This window comes from Pristiophorus japonicus, chromosome 25 (assembly GCF_044704955.1).
Source record: "Pristiophorus japonicus isolate sPriJap1 chromosome 25, sPriJap1.hap1, whole genome shotgun sequence".
Taxonomy (NCBI): domain Eukaryota; kingdom Metazoa; phylum Chordata; class Chondrichthyes; family Pristiophoridae; genus Pristiophorus; species Pristiophorus japonicus.
The window spans coordinates 9,458,253-9,468,763 of NC_092001.1; the positions used below are offsets into that span (position 1 = coordinate 9,458,253).

General features: G+C 48.7%; 1 pseudogene; it reads left to right on the forward strand.

The window, feature by feature from the left end:
- The first annotated feature begins 3,813 nt into the window (after window positions 1–3,813).
- Window positions 3,814–4,979, forward strand: LOC139238065 (zinc finger protein 551-like; annotated as a pseudogene).
- The last annotated feature ends 5,532 nt before the right edge of the window (window positions 4,980–10,511 follow it).

The following is a 10,511-nucleotide window of genomic DNA, read 5'->3' on the forward strand; positions in this document are numbered from 1 at the left end:
CGTTTTCTGCCCTTTGGTGTTTCACAGCTCAACCCATATAGGTTCCACATTATCCCAGCCAATGTCTTCCTCACTATTGCATTAACCTCCTCTTAACCTTTAACACTACCCCACCTCATTTTCCTTTCTGGCTATCCTTCCTGAATATTGAATACTCCCAGATGTTATGTTCCCAGCCTTGGTTACCCTGGAGCCATGTCTCAGTAATCCCAATTACATCATATCTATTAACAGCTATATGTGCAGTTAATTCGTCCACCTTATTACAATGCTTCTAGCTTTGAGACTCAGATCCTTCAGGCTTGTGTTTTTTAAACACACATTGTCCTTATGGAATTATGTTGTAATATGGCCCTTTTTGATACAGAATGAAACCCACAGGCAATTACCAGAAATTGACAGGTACAGGATAAAATCCAACTCTCGTATCAGAAATTAACATACAGAGTAAAACCCTCATCCACGTACCAGAGATGGACAGATGCAGAATAAAATCCACACTCCCATACCAGACACCCACTATATAAGAAAATATGAACAGAAGAAATAGGAGCAGGAGTAGGCCATATGGCCCCCCGAGCCTGCTCCACCATTTAATACGATCATGGCTGATCCGATCATCGACTCAGGACCACTTCCCTGCCCGCTTCCCATAACCCCTTATTCCCTTATCATTTAAGACAATGTCTATCTCTGTCTGAAATGTATTCAATGTCCCAGCTTCCACAGCTCTCTGAGGCAGCGAATGTCACAGGTTTGAACCCTCTGAGAGAAGAAATTCTTCCGCACCTCAATTTTAAATGGAGGGCCCCTTATTCTAAGATTATGTCCCCTATTTCTAGTCTCCCCGATTAGTGAAAACATCCTTTCTGCTTCCACCTTGTCAATTCCCCTCATTATCTTATACATTTCGGTAAATCACCTCTCATTCGTTCTTCTGAACTCCAATGAGTAGAGGCCCAACCTCCTCAATCTTTTCTCATAAGTCAACCCCCTCATCTCCGGAATCAACCTGGTGAACCTTCTCTCAACTTCCTCCAAAACAAGCATATCCTTTCATAAATATGAAAACCAAAACTGCACGCAGTATTCAAGGTGTGGCCTCTCCAATAACTTGTATAACTGTAGCAAGATTTCCCTGCTTTTCTACTCCAGCCACTTTGCAATAAAGGCCAAGATTCAGTTGGCCTTCCTGATCACCTGATGTCCCTGCATACTAACCTTTTGTGTTTCATGCACAAGTACCCCCAGGTCCCGCTGTACTGCAGCACTTTGAAATCTTTCTCCATTTAAATAATAACTTGCTCTTTGATTTTTTTTCTGCCATAGTGCATGACCTCACACTTTCCAACATTATACTCCATCTGCCAAACTTTTGCCCACTCAATTAGTCTATCTGTGTCCTTTTACAGATTATTTGTGTCCTCCTCACACATTGCTTTTCCTCCCATCTTCATATCATCAGCAAACTTGGCTACGTTGCAGTCGGACCCTTCTTCCAAGTCGTTAATATAGATTGTAAATAGCTGGGGCCCAGCACTGATCCCTGCGGCACCCCACTAGTTACTGATTGTCAACCCAAGAATGAACCATTTATACCGACTCTCTGTTTTCTGTTAGTTAGCCAATCCTCGATCCTTGCTAATATATTACCCCCAGCCCCGTGAACTTTTATCTTGTGCAGTAACATTTTGTGTGGCACCAGTCAAATGCCTTCTGGGAGTCCAAATACACCACAGCCACTTTATCCACCCTGTTCTTTACATGCTCAAAGAATTCCAGCAAATTTGTCAAACTTAACATCCCCTTCATAAATCCATGCTGACTCTGCCTGTCCGAATTATGCTTTCCCAAATGTCGTGCTACTGCTTCTTTAAGAATGAACTCTTCAACATTTTCCCAACCACAGATGTTAGGCGAACTGGTCTATAGTTTCCTGCTTTTTGTCTGCCTCCTTTTTAGCCGAGTGTGGCTCTCAGTCCCCGGGCAACACCGAGTGTGGCTCTCAGTCCCCGGGCAACACAGAGTGTGGCTCTCAGACGCCGGGCAACACCGAGTGCGGCTCTCGGGCTCCAGGGCAACACCGAGTGCGGCTCTCACTTCCCGCGCAACACCGAGTGAGGCTCTCAGTCCGCGGCCAACACCGAGTGTGGCTCTCAGTCCCCGGGCAACACCGAGTGTGGCTCTCAGTCGACGGGCAACACCGAGTGTGGTTCACGGTCCCCGGGCAACACCGAGTGCGGCTCTCAGTCCCCGCGCAACACCGAATGTGGCTCTCAGTCCTCGGGCAACACCGAGTGTGGCCCTCCGTTCCCGGGCAACACCGAGTGCGGCTCTCGGTCCCTGGGTAACACCGAGTGCGGCTCTCGGTCCACGGGCAACAACGAGTGTGGTTCTCGGTCCCCGGGCAACACCGAGTGTGGCTCTCAGACCACGGGCAACACCGAGTGCGGCTCTCGGGCTCCCGGCCAAACCGAGTGCGGCTCTCAGACCCCAGGCAACACCGACTGCCGCTCTCAGTCCCTGGGCAACACTGAGTGAGGCTCTCAGTCCCCGGGCAACACCGAATGTGGCTCTCAGTCCCCGGGCAACACCGAGTGTGGCTCTCTGTCCCCGGGCAACACCGAGTGTGGCTCTCAGATCCAGGGCAACACCGACTGTGGCTCTCAATCGCCGGGCAACACCAAGTGCGGCTCTCGGTCCCCGGGTAACATCGAGTGCGGCTCTCAGTCCCCAGGCAACACTGAGTGTGGCTCTCGGTCCCCGGGTAACACCGAGTGTGGCTCTCAGTCCCCAGGCAACACCGAGTGTGGCTGTCGGTCCCCGGGCAAAACCTTGTGTGGCTCTCGGTCCCCGGGTAACACCGAGTGTGGCTCTCAGTCCCCAGGAAACACCGAGTGTGGCTCTCGGTCCCCGGGTAACACCGAGTGTGGCTCTCAGTCCTCAGGCAACAACGAGTGCGGCTCTCGGTCCCCGGGCAACACCGAGTGTGGCTCTCAGTCCGCGGGTAACACCGAGTGTGGCTCTCAGTCCCCGGGCAACACCGAGTGTGGCTCACAGACCCTGGGCAACACCGAGTGCGGCTTTCGGGCCCCGGGCAACACCGCGTGTGGCTCTCAGTCCCTGGGCAACACCGCGTGCGGCTCTCAGTCCCCGGGCATCACCGAGTGCTGCTCTCAGGCCCTCAGTCAGAGCCACCGGGCCCGGCACCAGCAACCCCCGGGGGCAGCACCTTCCCCACACCAGGAAAACAACAACTTACATTTATACAGCAGGCCCAGCAATTCCCAGCCGCTCTGTATCAGTGGGAGCTGGATGTGGAAGTCACTCACTGGCCTCCTGTGTGGGTCTGTTTGTTACATCAGTTTGACCTGGATGGAGAGCAGTGAGAAGCTGCTGGGTTTCACCCCCAGTACTTCTGGGCCCAGTGGGAACAACAATCTACCATGTGGGCCTGTCGAGGGAGGTGGGGTCCCTTCCCTGAAGGTCAGTACTGACCCAGATGTGTTTTTACTACAATCCGGCAGCTTTCATGGTTATTCTTTTGCCCCACAAATGACCAGATTCATTTAGCTCAATTTCACAACCTGCCTTTGTGTTTTTGTGGGTTCTCTCACACTCACTTTTCCTGTTTGAAATTCACTTTACAGGGTGTTAAAAGGGGAGGATTTGAAGACTGGAAGTTCAAACCAATCATCACCTCAAGATTTACAGTCACTCGATACATCGGGACTGGAATATCATCAGTTTTTGACCATGGAAGCAGAAGGCACCGTTCACAGTGGGGAGAAAAGGTAGACATGCTCTGTGTGTGGACAAGGCTTCAGCCAATCATCCAAACTGGAGAGACACAAGTGCAGTCACACTTGGGAGAAACCGTGTAAATGTGGGGATTGTGGGACACGTTTCAACGACCCATCCCAGCTGGAAACACATCGGCGAGTTCACACTGGGGAGAGTCCGTTCACCTGCTCCGACTGTGGGAAGGGATTCATTCAATCATCCGACCTGCTGCCACACCAGCGAGTTCAGGCTGGGGAGAGACCGTTCACCTGCTCCGACAGTGGGAAGGGATTCACGACATTATCCCACCTGATGACACACCAGCGAGTTCACACTGGAGAGAGGCCGTTTACCTGCTCTGACTGTGGGAAGAGATTCACTACATCATCCAACCTGCTGACACACCAGCGAGTTCACACTGGGGAGAGACCGTTCACCTGCTCCGACTGTGGGAAGGGATTCACAACATCATCCAACCTGCTGACACACCAGCGAGTTCATAATGAGGAGAGACCTTGTAAATGTTCTGACTGTGAGAAGAGTTTTAAAAGCAAAGAGCAACTGATGACACACCAGCGAATTCACACTGGGGAGAGGCCGTTCACCTGCTCCGACTGTGGGAAGGGATTCACTCAGTTATCCAACCTGCTGACACACCAGCGAGTTCACACTGGGGAGAGACCGTTCACCTGCTCCGACTGTGGGAAGGGATTCATTCAGTCATCCGAGCTGCTGACACACCAGCGAGTTCACACTGGGGAGAGACCGTTCACCTGCTCGGACTGTGGGAAGGAATTCACGACATCATCCAGCCTGCTGAGACCCCAGCGAGTTCATAATGAGGAGAGACCTTGTAAATGTTCTGACTCTGAGAAGAGTTTTAAAAGCAAAGAGCAACTGATGAGACACCAGCAAGTTCACACTGGGGAGAGACCTTGTAAATGTTCTGACTCTGAGAAGAGTTTTAAAAGCAAAGAGCAACTGATGAGACACCATCGAGTTCACACTGGGGAGAGACCTTGTAAATGTTCTGACTCTGAGAAGAGTTTTAAAAGCAAAGAGCAACTGATGAGACACCATCGAGTTCACACTGGGGAGAGGCCTTCAGCTGCTCTGAATGTGGGAAGGGATTTATTACCTCAACCAACCTGCTAACACACCAGCGAGTTCACACTGGGGAGAGACCGTTCACCTGATCTGAGTGTGACAAGGGATTCTCTCAGTCAGGCAACCTGCTGAGACATCAGCGAGTTCACAAGTGACTGCAGGGGTTGGATTCTGCTGTTATTCACATCCCGGACTGAATCGTGTTCATTCTGACAGTTTGGGTTTATAACTTCTGTAACACTGATGTAAATTACTCCTGAAATCGACTGGAGTTTAATATTTGGGATGTAGACACATAAATTAGTGTTGCTTTCAACACATTGCTGTGGATTTTTGACTTTCTCACCTGAGTGTTTAGCATCACCTGACTGGAGCTGAGAAAGGACATTCTGTGGGGAGGATCTTCCGGGGGGATTAGAATTTAGCCTGGACACTGACCTTCAGGGCCACACTTAGATCTCATTCTTCTGAACTGCAATATTTTTAATCCAACCTCCTCAACCTACTCAACCGTAAGTCAAACCCCTCAACACGGGAATCAACTCTGGAATCTGCAGCAGACATGAGCAAGGACCTGAGGCTTATTAAAAGACACATATTTCATTACAGACAAGGTTACGCTGGGAGAAATGTTCAGTTAGAACATAAGAAATAGGAGCCGGAGTAGGCCATTTGGCCCCTCGGGCCTCCTCCACCATTCAATAATATCATGGCTGATCTGATCATGGACTCCGTTCCACTTCCCTGCCCACTTCCCATAATCCCTTACTCACTTATCGCTCAAAAAGCTGTCTATTTCCAACTTAAATATATTCAAAAACCCAGCCTCCACAGCTCTCCTGGGCAGAGAATTCCACAGATTTACAACCGTCAGAGAAGAAATTCCTCATCTCAGTTTTAATTGGGTGTCCCCTTATTCTAAGACTATGTCCCCTCGTTTTAGGTTCCCGTGTAAGTGGAAATATCCTCTCTACATCCACCTATCAAGCCCCCTCATTATCTTATATTTTGATAAAATCACATCGCATTCTTCTGAACTCCAATGTGTTTAGGCCCAACCTACTCAAGCTATCTTCATAAGTCAACCCCCTCATCTCCGGAATCAACCTAGTGTACCTTCTCTGAACTGCCTCCAATGCAGATATATCCTTCCTTAAATACGGAGACCAAAATACAGTGTCCATTACATGCAAAATGCCAATCAAACCAGCAGCACACTGGCACTTAACAGTGTGTAATTGGCCGACAGGCTTTTCTTGAATAGATTTGCTGAGTGGATGTAAACTTAAACCAGGTTTACAGATGTGATGCTCTATTCACATATTGAGGGGAGAAGAGATGCTGTGGGGCACATGCTAAGTCCAGTAGCTGAAAGTGATTAACAGACTGGGTTTTGTGTTTACTGATCCCAGGCGTGTTACCACTACCAGCAAAATCGAAGCCCATGGAATAACAGGGACAGTGGCAGCATGGATATGAAAGTGGCTAAGTGATACAAACAGAGTAGTGGTGAACGGTTGTTTTTCATACTGGAGGAAGTGCTGTTCCCCAGAGGTCGGTATTGGGGCCACTGCTTTTTTTGATCTATATTAATGACCTATGTACAGGGCACAATTTCCAAATCTACAGCTCACACACAACTTGGAAGTACAGTGAACAGTGAGGAGGATGGTGATAGACTTCAGAAAGATATAGACAGGCTGGTGGAATGGGCAGACATGTGGCAGATGAAACACAACGTCGAAAAGTTAAATTTGATACATTTTGGGTGGAAGAAAGAGGAGAGGAAATATAAACTGAAGGGTACAATTGTAAAGGGGTGCGTGAACAGAGAGACCCAGGAGTATATGTGCACCAATCACTGAAGGTGGCAGCACAGGTTGAAAAGTGGTTACAAAGACTTACAGGATCCTCGGATTCATGAATAGAGGGATCGAGTACAGAAGTGTGGATTTTATGTTGAACCCACGAAAAACTGTGGTTCGGCCTCAACTGGAGTATTGTGTCCAATTCTGGTTCATCATCATCATCATAGGCAGTCACTCGGATTGAGGAAGACTTGCTTCCCCTCTAAAAATGAGTACTTAGGTGGCTGAACAGTCCAATACGAAGCCACAGTCCCTGTCACAGGTGGGAAAGATAGTCGTTGAGCGAAGGGGTGGGTGGGACAGGTTTGCCGCACGCTCTTTCTGATGCCTGCGGTTGATTTCTTCATGCTCTCGGCGATGACTCTCGAGGTGCTCAGCGTTCTCCTGGATGCACTTTTTCCACTTAGGACGGTCTTTAGGCAGGGACTCCCAGGTGTCAGTGGGGATGTTGCACTTTATCAGGGAGGCTTTGAGGGTGTCCCTGTAACGTTTCCTCTGCCCACCTTTGGCTCGTTTGCTGTGAAGAAGTTCTGAGTAGAGTGCTTGCTTTGGGAATCTCGTGTCTGGCATGCGAACAATGTGGCCTGTGCAGCGGATATGACCAAATGTAGTCCGTGCTTCAATGCTGGGAATGTTGGCCTGGCCGACGACGCCAACGTTGGTGCATCTGTCCTTCCAGGGAATTTGTAGGATCTTGCGGAGACCTCGTTGGTGTTATTTCTCCAGCAATTTGAGGTGTCTACTGCACATAGTCCATGTCTCTGAGGGTGGGTATTACTACAGCCCTGCAGACCATGAGCTTAGTAGTAGATTTGAGGGTTTGGTCTTCAAACACTCTTTTCCTCAACCGGCCGAAGGCTGCACTGGAGGCGGTGTTGACTCTTGTCATCTATGTCTGGTCTTGTTGATAAGAGGTTCCCGAGGTATGGGAAATGGCCCACGTTGTTCAGAGTCGCGCCATGGATTTTGATGACTGCGGGGTGGGGGGTGAGTGGAGGGAGTGCTATTTGGCGAAGACAGGCTGGTGGCGGACCTCGGACTTAGATGTTTAGTGTAAGGCCCATGCTTTGGTATGCCTCAGTAAATACGGTGACTATGACTTGAAGTTCAGCCTCTGTATGTTCACAGACGCAGGTATTGTCCGCGTACGGTAGCTCAACGACAGAGATTGGGATGGTCTTGGACCTGGCCTGGAGACGACGAAGGTTGAACAGGTTCCCACTGGTTCTGTAATTTAGTTCCACTCCAGCGGGGAGCTTGTTGACTGAGCTGGAGCAATTCTGGCTTCCGCATTTTAGTAAGTATACAACGGCCTTTTGAGATTGTGCAGAAAAGTTTTACGAGAATGATTCCAGGGATGAGGGACTTCAGTTACGTGGATAGTCTGGAGAAGTTGGGGTTGTTCTCGGAACAGAGACGATTGAGAGGAGATTTGACAGAGGTGTTCAAAATAATGAGGGGTCTGGACAGAGTAGCTAGAGTGGGATTAGTAGAAGCTCTTGCAGATAGCCGGCATGGGCTCGATGGGCCAAATGGCCTCCTTCCATGTTGTAACCAGTCTCTGATTCTATGATGATGAAAAATGTGTTGCCCAGGATGCTCCATCTTCCGGGCACTGGGACCCAGTTGGGAACAGCGACACTGAAGCCCCGCCCACTCTCTGTTCCCAAACCAAGATGGCCACGCATGCGCCCTGATCCCGCCCTATGCAAAATGGCCGCCAGTGACCCCGCTCTCCCGGGCCTGTCAGCACGGCGCCTGTGGGCTCTAATTCTGGGCCTTAGATTTATTCTGTATCTAATCAGTGCTGTACCTGCTCTGGTAGTGTTGGATGGGACAGTGTAGAGGAAGCATTTTAATACATACAAAAAATGACGGACAGGTAAAGACCATCTGTTCGATGAAGCCTGTCCCACACAATTGCGAAAGATCACAGCGTATACACCCCACTCCACTCGAGTCCCTGTGATCTCCTGGGAGAGGCAAAAATATAGATAAAAAAAAACTAGGACAATTTGGGAAAGTAAAATCTGGGAAATTCCTCTCCAACCCATCTAAGCGATGGAAACTAGTCCAGGAGATCACTCTGGCCATTAAATTCCCTGCAGTACCTACCTTCTGTAAGTGTTAATCTCCGCCGCAGCCAGAAACAAATCCAGCTTTTTCTTGAAGGAATTCAGTGAGTCTGTATCCACCACATGAGAGGGCAGCTTGTTCCAGAGGTCTACTGTTCTCTGGGAAAAGAACAACCTCCTGATGTCTAACCTAGATCTATCCTTATACAACTGAAATGTGTGTCCCTGGAGCTGCCTAACCTATTTAATTGAAATAAACAGTCAGCTGGAACACTCTTTCACCGTCATTATCTTATAAACCGCAATCATATCGCCCTAAGTCTACACTGCTCTCAGGTAATGAGTCCCAACTCTTTTAATCTATCTTGGTAACTAAGATGCTTTAGACTTGGAATTAGTCGAGTGACCCTTTCCAGAACCTCAATATCACCCACCATGTGAGGAGACCAAAACTGGATACAGTATTCCAAGTGTGGCTTGACTAAGGTCTTGTACTCGGACAAAACAGTACTCCTCGCCTTATACTCAATTGACCTATGGATACACCCCAACACCCTATTGGCTCTAACTGTCGCTGCACCGCATTGCTCGTGTACCTTTAAGGATGTATTCACTAGAATGTCTAAATCTCTTTCTATCTCCACCATCTTTAATGCCTTTCCCTGGAGGGTGTATGAATGTTGAACATTTGCCCTGCCCACATACATAACACTGAACTTATCTAAGTTATACATCATTTTCCAGTCATGAGGCCAGTGTCCCAACACTTTAAGATCTGCCTGAATCAGAGGAGCCTCTTCTACAGTTCGAGCACTCGCACAGATCTTGGTATAATTTCAAAATTGTGCCCCCAACCCCAAAATCCAGATCATAAATAAAAATAGTGAAAAGCAATAGTCCCAAAACTGATCCCTGCAGGACACCACTGGTGACCGGTCTCCAAACAGATCCAAATCCATCTAGAACAGCTCTTTACCTGATCCAGCCGGCCAGTTCTGTATCCAGTTCAATATAGTATCAATACCAGATGATCCGATCTTTAAGAGAAGACTCTTGTGTGGTACCTTGTCAAAAGGTTTTTGGAAATCTAAGTAGACAATGTCTACTGGGCTTCCATCATTCACCAACTTTGTAGCTTCTTCAAAAAATATAATTAGAGTTGTGAGACATGAACTCTTTGTAATGGGTTGTGGTTTCCCTAATATATTCCTCCCTATCCAAGTGTTCATATATTGCATCCCTTATGATTCTTTCAATCATCTTACCTATTACTGATATTAATGTGATGGGCCTCTGGTTACCCGGGTCTGCCTTGTCACATTTTAATTCAAATGGGGACATAATTAGCATTCTTCCAATCTGTAGGAATAATTTCAGAGTGAGCTATTAAACATACATGCCAGGAGCTCGCACAACACAAGTCCCATCGCCCAGAGATGCTCACACAACACATGTCCCATCTCCCGGAGGACCCTCACACATCACATGTCCCATCTCCCGGAGGACCCACACAGCACATGTCCCATCTCCCGGAGGTCCCACACAGCACATGTTCCATCTCCCGGAGGGGCTCACACAGCACATGTCCCATCTCCCGAAGGACCCACACAGAACATGTCCCATCGCCCAGAGGACCCTCACACAGCACATGGCCCATCTCCCGGAGGGGCTCACACAG